The following is a 9,597-nucleotide window of genomic DNA, read 5'->3' as shown; positions in this document are numbered from 1 at the left end:
ATACGTGTCCCGCACGCATCCATGGCAATGCATACATCAGCTCAATCTACAAATTTATTTTCTCCATCCCAAGGCAAACTATGTTAAGTTTAACTAAGTTTTAATCAAAATCATTAATATGAAAAGTACAAAATCAACACCATTAGATAGATAATGAAATATATTTTCGTATGGTATCTACAAAATATCATATTTGTTTATAATTTTTTCTAAAGGTTTGGTCAAACTTTACTTGGTTTGGGTTTCTGAAAAAAATATAAGCCTTAAGCCTTGAAATGGAGGTAGTAGTATACTGATCAAGTCCCTAATGAGTAATGACAAAGCTGTCAATGATACAACGACCTTCGTATATAGATCAACGAGTAGTAAGACGGGAGATTATTTGTTCAGTTGAAGGAGATCCTCCTCCCGTGTCGCCCCCGCGTGGCGAACGGGGGAGAAACCCTAGATCTTACCGCCGCCGCCTTCTCCTCTCCTCCCCCTTCCTCGCCGCTGCCTGGGGGGCGCGGCCGGGCAAAGCCCGGTCAGCGCCGGTGGCGGCGGGGCTCTCTCGTCCTCTAGCTCGGATTGGTGGACGCGGGGAAGCTCGTCTGAGCCAAGGCGCGGCGTTCCCGTCGGACGCCATGGCATGCCGGCACTCAGGATGGTCCTGTAGTGGCGGTGCGACGGGCGATGTGGTGGTGGTGTCGTGCCTGGTGCAGTCGGCGGCGTCGGCTGGGGCAGGCGGCGAGGGCTTTGGGCGGCGCGGGCAGTGGTCGTTCGTCTCTGCACTGGTTGGTGGAGGCGGCACCGTGGTGGTGGTGGCTGGGCCTTCTCTCTGCGGAGGGAGGGGGGAGGTCTTGGCGGCGGGCTGGGCAGCTTGGAGGCCGGCGGCTTCATCGCTTATAGGGCTCGCAGTGGGCTGGATCTAGGCCAGGCGGGCCCAGACCTGCCTGAGGTGGCGCACTGATCTCCATGCGTCGCTGGCCAAGGACTGACGGCGATGGTGGCTTCGAGATGGCGACACAAGCTGGTGGGCAGCACGTTGGGTGGTGGTGAGGTCCTTGCGTGTGGGTGCGACGGTGCGGGGCGGCCATTCGACGACGAGGCAGGGGTGGCGGCTACCATGAGCTTGCGGGCTGGATCTGGGCCAGGCGGGCTTGGATCTGGTGGTGCTTTTACGGGCCTGTTGGGCCCGAGTTTTGTGGGCTAATGTGCTTCTATCTTGTCCATCGATGTGCGGCTTCCGTGTCCTGCTACCTCCTCTCATGGACCTCTCAAGGCTTCTAAGCCATGGATCTTCGGGGGGTTCGCGGGTGTAGGGTTCAGGAGAAATCCTTGTCTGGTTCGTCTGACACCGACGCGGTGGTGCCTGCGGGCGTCGCCATTCCTTCTTGAAGGGCGTCGTGGATTCCCTATCCCCATTCCTCTCCAAGTACTGGGGGAAACCCTAGGTCCAGTTCGTTGGTCTGGGCAGCAGCGTCGTGTCTACGTCGCATCTCTTCTTGAAGTTGTTGCCTTGGTACTCGATGATCCGGTGTGCTTGCAGCGTGGTGGGACAACAACGGAGGGTGTTGCGGTTGAGGGGTGCCAATGTTTTGTCGGTCTGCCGTTGGCCTCCTTTGTATATTTTCCCTTTTTTGTTGGGCTTATTTTTACTGTTGCCCCAGCAGTTTCTCAGTTTTGGATTATTGTTTGTATGCTGTAAATAAAGCGGAACGAAAATCTATTTAGAGTATTTAGAGATATATAGCTCAACGCAAAGGATGAGCTAGCATAGAACCAACCTGTGGTTGGATGGTTAGGAGGACAGTGGCACCCCCAGCCCACCAGAGTTCAAATCCCAGATTTGACACTTTGGTGTCTCATAAAGGCGGAATATTCTTCAGTGGGAGGCGACATTCCCGTCGACAGCGAGGCGCCTATGGTGATTTCGTCAATCTCAAGACCCGCCGGATCAGTTCTTCAAACGCAGTCTCTTGGAGGTGCTCATAGGGGTAGGGTGTGCTTGTGTCCGTTCATAGAGGTGAGTGTGTGCGCGTATGTATGAACGTCTTTGATTGTACTGTGTTTCGCAAAAAAAGGATGAGCTAGCACGATTTTACGAAGTCGTCCGCGGCGGTCAGCAATTCAGCCCACACTAAATTAATTAGCCACACATACATGTTAAACTAACCTAGACGTACTGTACGTCCAGTTAATTTAATTAAATCAGCTTACTTACCTGATGGCTGCGATATTTTTATCCTACACCTAACACGTTTTACGGTTGACAGCTTCACAGTCTCTCTCTCGATCGGTCAGTTTATTTATAACTAGTACAAATGCCCGTGCGTTGCCATAGGTCCTCAAATTTTATTTCTCAATGCACATATATACTTCGCAACTTATTATAAAAATTCAAAATAAATTAAGGATATCATCATGCATGTACTACGTCATGATAATACCGAACACAATAGCAAGAACACGTTGTTTCTTGTTACTCTTTCACGGTAAGTCCCACACATATGTTCTGGATGTGTTCTTTCTGTCCTTTATTATCCTTTTCGCTCATGTCATATTAGTGGTACTTTTATTGTGTAAGTGCGTCAATAACAAGAATTACTTTGTTAATCCTCAATCGGCATCGATTCAAAAATTGCAACAGAATACGGAATGTGAAGCAGCAAGAAAGAAATATAGCGTGTCTCTTTTTCACATAAATGCATAGCGAAATCAATGATGCTCTAGCCCAGATATATTTAGATAATTTCTCAACTATACTCGCTATTCAAAATATGATAAGTTATTAATTTGTATAACATGCATCAAATAATTATGATAGCATTACAATACAATTGATGCTTCAAGGATCTAAATGTTTTATATTCCATTAAAAGAAGAGCTCTTTTACGGTGATTGGCACGGAATCTTGGCTCCGTCTAATCGAATCTAGGTTCCGTCTAATTTAATATTTCGTGACCGTTGATTAAATTGGTAATAATTTTTGTGTAACTTCTATAATGCTTCAACAGTTCTAAACGATCGTTTTAGAAGTCAATTCGTCATATCAGAATCCGATAAAAAAACTCCTCGTCCTTAGCCTATGAAAAGAAGGCCATGATGCTTGTACCGTGATTGATAAAACTAGAAGGCCATGATACTCTTGATGACTCACGAGCGTCCGCCGCCGCCCCTCCCCCGTTGCGGGGATCGCTGGAGAGTCACCTCCCCATCCTCTCCGTCACAGCTCCCTCTCTCCTTCATGGGATCGCCGGCGAGAAACTGGGCATCGGCGGCAGGCTGCGCCACCATGTACGACCACCAGGAGCATCCGCTGTGCGCCTAAGTGAGCACCATGCTAGATCAGCTCACGCATAACTGAGATCTTGATTGTTTTCTCATGCATAGCTGGTGCGCTAAGGTTACAGCAGTCAGGCGCCCCAAGGATGTAGCTGACCAATCTAACTTTCTGCCTGGTTTGCGCAAAACATGGGACCTGGTTACTGGTTATTCTTTTAGATCTAATATTTGATAATCCAGATTAGGCTAAGTCATTCTGGACTGTTTGATTAGTAGGGGATCGATTCTATATTATTTCTACTATAATATTAGTAGTTCTTCCTGGCCTGAGCAAAGATACAAGAGTAAATATTAAAGCCTAATAAACAGCCATTCAACATTATCCCTGTTCTTTGCCGTAGAAATTAGAGCAAGATATACAGTTGAAAATTCAGGCTAAACCTGTCTTGCTTTGTTGTGCTATGCATAGACACCAAATCTACTGGCAAGTTATCAGTACCGCTTTGATATAACTGCAGTAAGATATTTTGAGGTAACCTTCCTTAGCTCTCCAAGAAGAACGTGCCAGACAATTTAGAAGTGTTATGTCACATGCTCCGCTCTTACATTAAAAAGGGAAAGGGTGCTAGAGAGCCTAAAAATAAACTTAACGAGAGTCTTTTCGACATAGGGCATAACTGGTACAGTAATAAGATGAGACAATCAGGTACTCCTTCCATTTCTTGACATCCAATGGACACCAGAACCAATGATTTTCAGTACACGTGCTAGTGGACTAAGTTCCAGCTTCACAGCACACATTGTAAAACAATCAATACTCTCAATGCAATGATCGGAAAATAGACCAATGTGAGAAAAGTACTGCACGACGGTTGCGGTAGAAAGAGCTGTACTCATGAACCTTACATACACATTTTATAAAAGACTACAACATCTTCAACCGTATTGGCCCACGAAATGCATTGAATAGCGATGATTGACAATAATTCATTGCAAATCATCCCTAGTTCATCCTCAATTTTTTTTCCTGGACACATTATCATCCAGCTAGCTCACCAACTGTCATATTTTGCTCAACTGAAGAAAGGATTCTTCATGATGCCCTTCTTCCACCAATTGTATTCTTAAAAACGAACTGAAAATGAATGCTTCTCTTCGACCCTCATATCCATATCCATCCTAGCAAGCTTCTTCATAAACTCCACCATAGCTGCTAGGAACAACAATGAATTAAGAACTATGAAAGTTAACTTTTGGATTATTGGAGGAACAATTCAAACTCAAGAACTAGTTGTTTCCAACCCAACTAACGGGAGATCAGATGATTTTGTTCTACTAAGCCTCTCACCATCAGCTTAAAATCATCATAATCATCAATGTGTCAACCTCTGCAGCTATTGTTGCTGTCAAGCAAAGAGAGCCTATTATGCACTGACGTCATGTTCTGCCCCATCTTGGTCCTGGCAGAATTGGAAGTACCTGCTAGCGTCCCTCTCTGAAACATCAAGCAACCACCCAAGGAGAGTTATGATTGTGCGAGTAAACACCACTTAATTAGTAATTTTATCACGAAATCTGATCTGGTCTAGTAGTAAGTACGTAGTATCCACTAGTCAATTCATTGAAGACGAAACAAAATCTTGTTTGTCGAATTAGCATTTTCTTAGCGTGTGTAAATACAAGCTAGACCTGTAAGCCCAGGACAGGGTCGCCGTGCTCCTGGCTGAGGCCGTAGCTGAGCTTCTTGAGCCGTGACATGATCTTGGCGAAGTGGAGAGCCTCCTGCCGCCCGTCGCGCTTCACCAACTATATCCCTGCCTCCCCTGACTTCCGCTGCTCAGGCAAGCCTTCCGTCGAACACGTCATGGGCACGGAGCGCAGAGGTCCGGCCGTCCAGGAATTGGGGAATCGAGATGAAGTAGCACCACCCAGGTTCCCCGCCTCCGATCCTGGATATAGCCCCGATCCCGGCAATCCCCGACGCCTGTCGTCCTTCCTCGCCTAGCGTAGGCGCACGACTTCGTGGTTCCGCGACGACAGCTATGTGGGAGACAGCCGCGTCGGTCATCGAGAGTTCACCGATAGGGTCGCTCGCCGGCAAGATTGGAATTACAATGTGAGCTGGCTGGTGGAGAGTGAGTGATCGCCGGAGAGAGGATTCCGTCGGACCTAGACTACCACAGATGATGAAGAGGGGCCAGTTCAAAAAATACAAGATGATGAACAGGGAGAGTGGATATAGTCAATTGCTTTAAGATTCGTGTTGTTTCATCGGAGGTTTCGGCCGATCAAAAGGACGCTTGTTTTTTATAATTTTCGTGAAATATATCTAAGGTTCCGGTCCCATATTTTTGGTTCCGTCAGATTGGTTCCGTCTATTTACCACCATTAGATCGAGATGGATGAACGGTTATTAAAAATGCCAACCACCCTAAAACTTGTATTAAAAGAATAAAACAATAGAGAAATTTAAATGCATGCAACTAAGGTCATGCATCATTCTGAGATCAACATTAATCTTGAAGACGCTCATCTTACTAAGGATTTTAAAATACAAATATTTATACATTATCACAACAGAAACTCATAATTTTTCCTCTTCATATTGTTATGGGCAGACACGTCAACTACATACCATGTATTATCAATAGTTCATACACTGCTTTAAATGTGTTGCCATACTATATAAAACTAACACTTACAGAAATAAGTCTCAATAAGTGTTCCATTCAAGATTTGGTACCAACTCCTTGTAGCACAACAACAATTTCAATGACAGTGTCAACAATGGCCTGTGAAATCTACGGGTGCATAAGAGTTACAGTTCTTCTCAACTCTCAAGTGTCTTAATTTCTTGTTCATGTAACAAAACAAAAACCAATTGAAGCCGAATGAATAATCAATACATATTACAGGTGCGGGTACATACTACATACACTTGTCTTCCACAATTGATGAACCGCGCCTCGTTGCTACTAATTGAACGTTATTCTCTCCCTCATGAAGAGATTACTTCATGTTCTCATCAAGTAATTCGAGCTCATCAAGCTCCGGCTTATCTCCCTGGTATAAACAGAGGGCCTACAGGGGAGGAATAGATACAACAATATAAGCATAAAGGATGCAGCTTATTTAGAATCCAGTAGAGATAACTATATGTCCTTGCCACAAACATGATGTAGCATTCTGTGTTCTCTTATTTAGAAGGGACTGGGCTAAAAAATAACTTGGTGTACTAAAAGTGGGATGAAAACTTGTTGTCATCATGTCACCCCACTGTTTGTAATGGCTGGCACATAAGAAGTTCAGTTAACTCGGAGCTTTTATATACAACATGTTCATTTATCTTGCAACAATTCATTATTATCATGTTAGTCATGATTCTAGAGTGTTTAAACTTACTAAGCAGAAGAACTCAATCTTTGATTCAAAAACCCGAAGTGAATCTGAATTACATGGAGAAGAATATACCCCATGAATACACTCTATTCTTACTTTGTGACTCGGACAAAGCATGGTAATTTGAGGTTTGGCAACGTTTTGCATCCAGTGGTAGTTATTAGTAGACTATAACGAAGTCAGAGATCCTATTTTTCAGCCACAGTAATACTCTTACTTGATCATCTTAACATGAGCTGAATAACCTATATTTGAATTTAGTGAGGTGGTAATTGCCACGGTAGTCTTGAACCAAGGTATGTAGAACAACTTACACTTGAGGGTGTTCACCATCGCATGCCCTTCACGCGCGATGCTGCCGCTGGAGCTGCCATTTAACATACAATAGTCGCACAATATCTCAAAACCATAAGACCATCTTAAGTAATTAATCTGAATAGGTGAATTCCTATTGTTGCATTGGTTAGTTTGCACCATCATACCCAAGTTACACCCAACTCATGGGCAGACTAAAATTGAATTCCGTTCAGCTAGTACTTTGTTTTTGAAATGTAATCCAATAAAAAACCCTATAATTAACTTGCATGGGTTCTCGCAAAAAAAACTTGCATGGGAAAAACTCAAAAGTCATCTCCTTTTGTAAAAATCTGAAGTTCTATAATTATTAATTACTCCCAGACTACTCGTGGGTTCTAGAATTTTTCTTGCAAAAATAACTATTTGATAATATAATGCGTAGTGTTACTTGTGCATCCAATAAAAGAAATATATTCTGAAACAAACAGAAGGCAAACTGTAGCAATGATCAGATAAAGATACAACATAATGCAATTTTTTATTTATTAAACATAGAAGACATGTGATTTCTATCACTGATGCACGTTTATCAAGTGAATTAATGAACTCAACTTTCGCCATGTTAATTTGAGGTTAGGCTTATAAACCACCAACCATGGTTTTTGAGTCGCTGTATAGTCGTTGTATAGTCGCCGAATCATATTCCAAAAATGGCGGCGACTCGCAACAATTCAGCGACTTATGGCGACTATACATTTTTTTGGTCGACTATACATGAGTCGCAGGGTTTGGCGACTCACTTTTGAGTCGCGACTCAAAAACCATGCCACCAACTTTAGAAAGGAGGAAAATAGAAAACAGTGAAAGAAGACCTTACAAAACATGGAAGCAATCATTACTACAGAAATGCACAAACTTGCGGACGGTATGCATCTCCTCAAGTAACAACCCATTATGATACTTCTTCGCTGAGCCAAGTTAGTAAAATAACAGCAGGAATAATGTGGTGACCCTGCATACCACTGCATGTTGTAGTATGCCAGTTGTTGATATAACATTCGCGAAGTACCATTCCGCAAATATTACATCCCTCAGAGTAGTACAACAGAACATAGCAAGGTCCATACACTACGGGAGAACAGGGCGTTGCCGTGCGCCACTTTGCACGGCAAAGACACCTATACGCACGGCAAAGGCTTTGCCGTGCGCGTGCGCACGGTAAAGTTTGCCCGGCAAAGGTAGCGACGGCAAAGCCAACGTTGCCGTGCGCGTGCTCGTTTTGCACGGCAAAGCCCTCTGCCGTGCGCTCAGTTCTCTGCCGTGCGCCAAAGTCTGTGCCGTGCGGCACTGCGTTGCCGTGCGCTGCATGCTTTGCCGTGCGCGCGTACGTTGCCGTGCGGCCAACACTTTGCCGTGCGCGCATACGTTGCCGTGCGGCTGCTCTGTGCCGTGCGCACGCTTTGCCGTGCGCCGCCTCGCACGGCAAAGTGCTTTGCAGCACACCCCCCAGGACCTCCCAGGTCTACAGGCTGCCGCCACGTGGCCCCTTTGCCGTGCGTGTGCACACGGCAAAGTGACCAAATGTCCTTTGCCGTGTGCACACGCACGGCAAAGGGCCCTGTTTTTTTCATTTTTTTGCTGTTTTTTGCTTATTCCCTGCATTTCAAATATAGCAATTGACAATAAAGCATATACTCATATAATCTTCAACATAACATCACCAAACACTACGGGAACACCACAAATACATCAAACACACATATTCATGCATTACATAGAGTCCATAGTCCATCCACACAAGTTACATAGAGTCCATAGTGCAATGTCCAATATTACAATCCATTACAAGCATACAATCCGACAAAGTGCACGAAGACCATGCCATCAACCTTGTCCTCCTCCACTTCCGCCGGCCTCATTGTCATTGCCTTGTGACATAAAATCTATAAGAAGGTTGATGGAATGAACATGCATTTGCATATTGAACACTTGAACAAGCACAAGTAGCGGGTTGGGCACAAGCGTAGGAGGACTCACCGAGGTTCATGCTCCGGATGATGTTCATGTTGTTGACGGTGATAGGTGTCCCCGGGTCCGAGTGGGCGGTGGCGGCATCCACATGGAGTAAGGTGGAGGAGGAAGACTCCCCGGTGGAGAAGACAGAGCCGTCGGCTCATGAGCCAGCTCATCCGTGCTCGCTGCTGCCGCATCATCTCGCTGCTTCGTTGCATCCGTGCATCATCCGTGTCTGCGTCGCTGGTACTGCAGAATCTGCTGCTCCATCTGCGCCCTTTGCTCCTGGGCCGCCTGCTCCTTCGCTGCCATCTCCTCCTACGTTGTGTTGCCGCGATGTCATTAACATTTCAATGGAAAGCATGTAAAGGAAATGTAGAGACCCGAGGAAGAACATACCCGTAACCGCTCGATAGCTAGATCCGAAGCCCGTGGCCGGGCTCTACCTCGGGCTGGCCGCTCTTACGACCACGACGGATCTGGCGGAGAGAGGGAACCCTCGCTGGGTCGACGCACCCGTCACCAAACCATAGGCGGCCATGCTTCAAGCCTTCTCCCGCAAGCACCGCGACCTCAGGGTCAAAGTCCTCGGCCTCTGGATTGGCGTCCTCGCCGTGCTTCGCT

General features: G+C 45.6%; 1 long non-coding RNA gene across 1 annotated transcript; it reads right to left on the bottom strand.

Moving 5' to 3' along the window:
* Nucleotides 1-4,064: 4,064 nt before the first annotated feature.
* Nucleotides 4,065-5,455, bottom strand: LOC127309754 (uncharacterized). The gene is made up of 3 exons (XR_007857313.2): nucleotides 4,954-5,455; nucleotides 4,613-4,759; nucleotides 4,065-4,474 (listed from the first exon to the last, which is right to left on the bottom strand). It is a non-coding gene; the product is annotated as an uncharacterized lncRNA (long non-coding RNA).
* Between the last annotated feature and the right edge of the window lie 4,142 nt (nucleotides 5,456-9,597).

This window comes from Lolium perenne, chromosome 6 (assembly GCF_019359855.2).
Source record: "Lolium perenne isolate Kyuss_39 chromosome 6, Kyuss_2.0, whole genome shotgun sequence".
Classification (NCBI taxonomy): Eukaryota; Viridiplantae; Streptophyta; class Magnoliopsida; order Poales; family Poaceae; genus Lolium; species Lolium perenne.
This window is presented reverse-complemented; position numbering and strand designations above follow the sequence as displayed.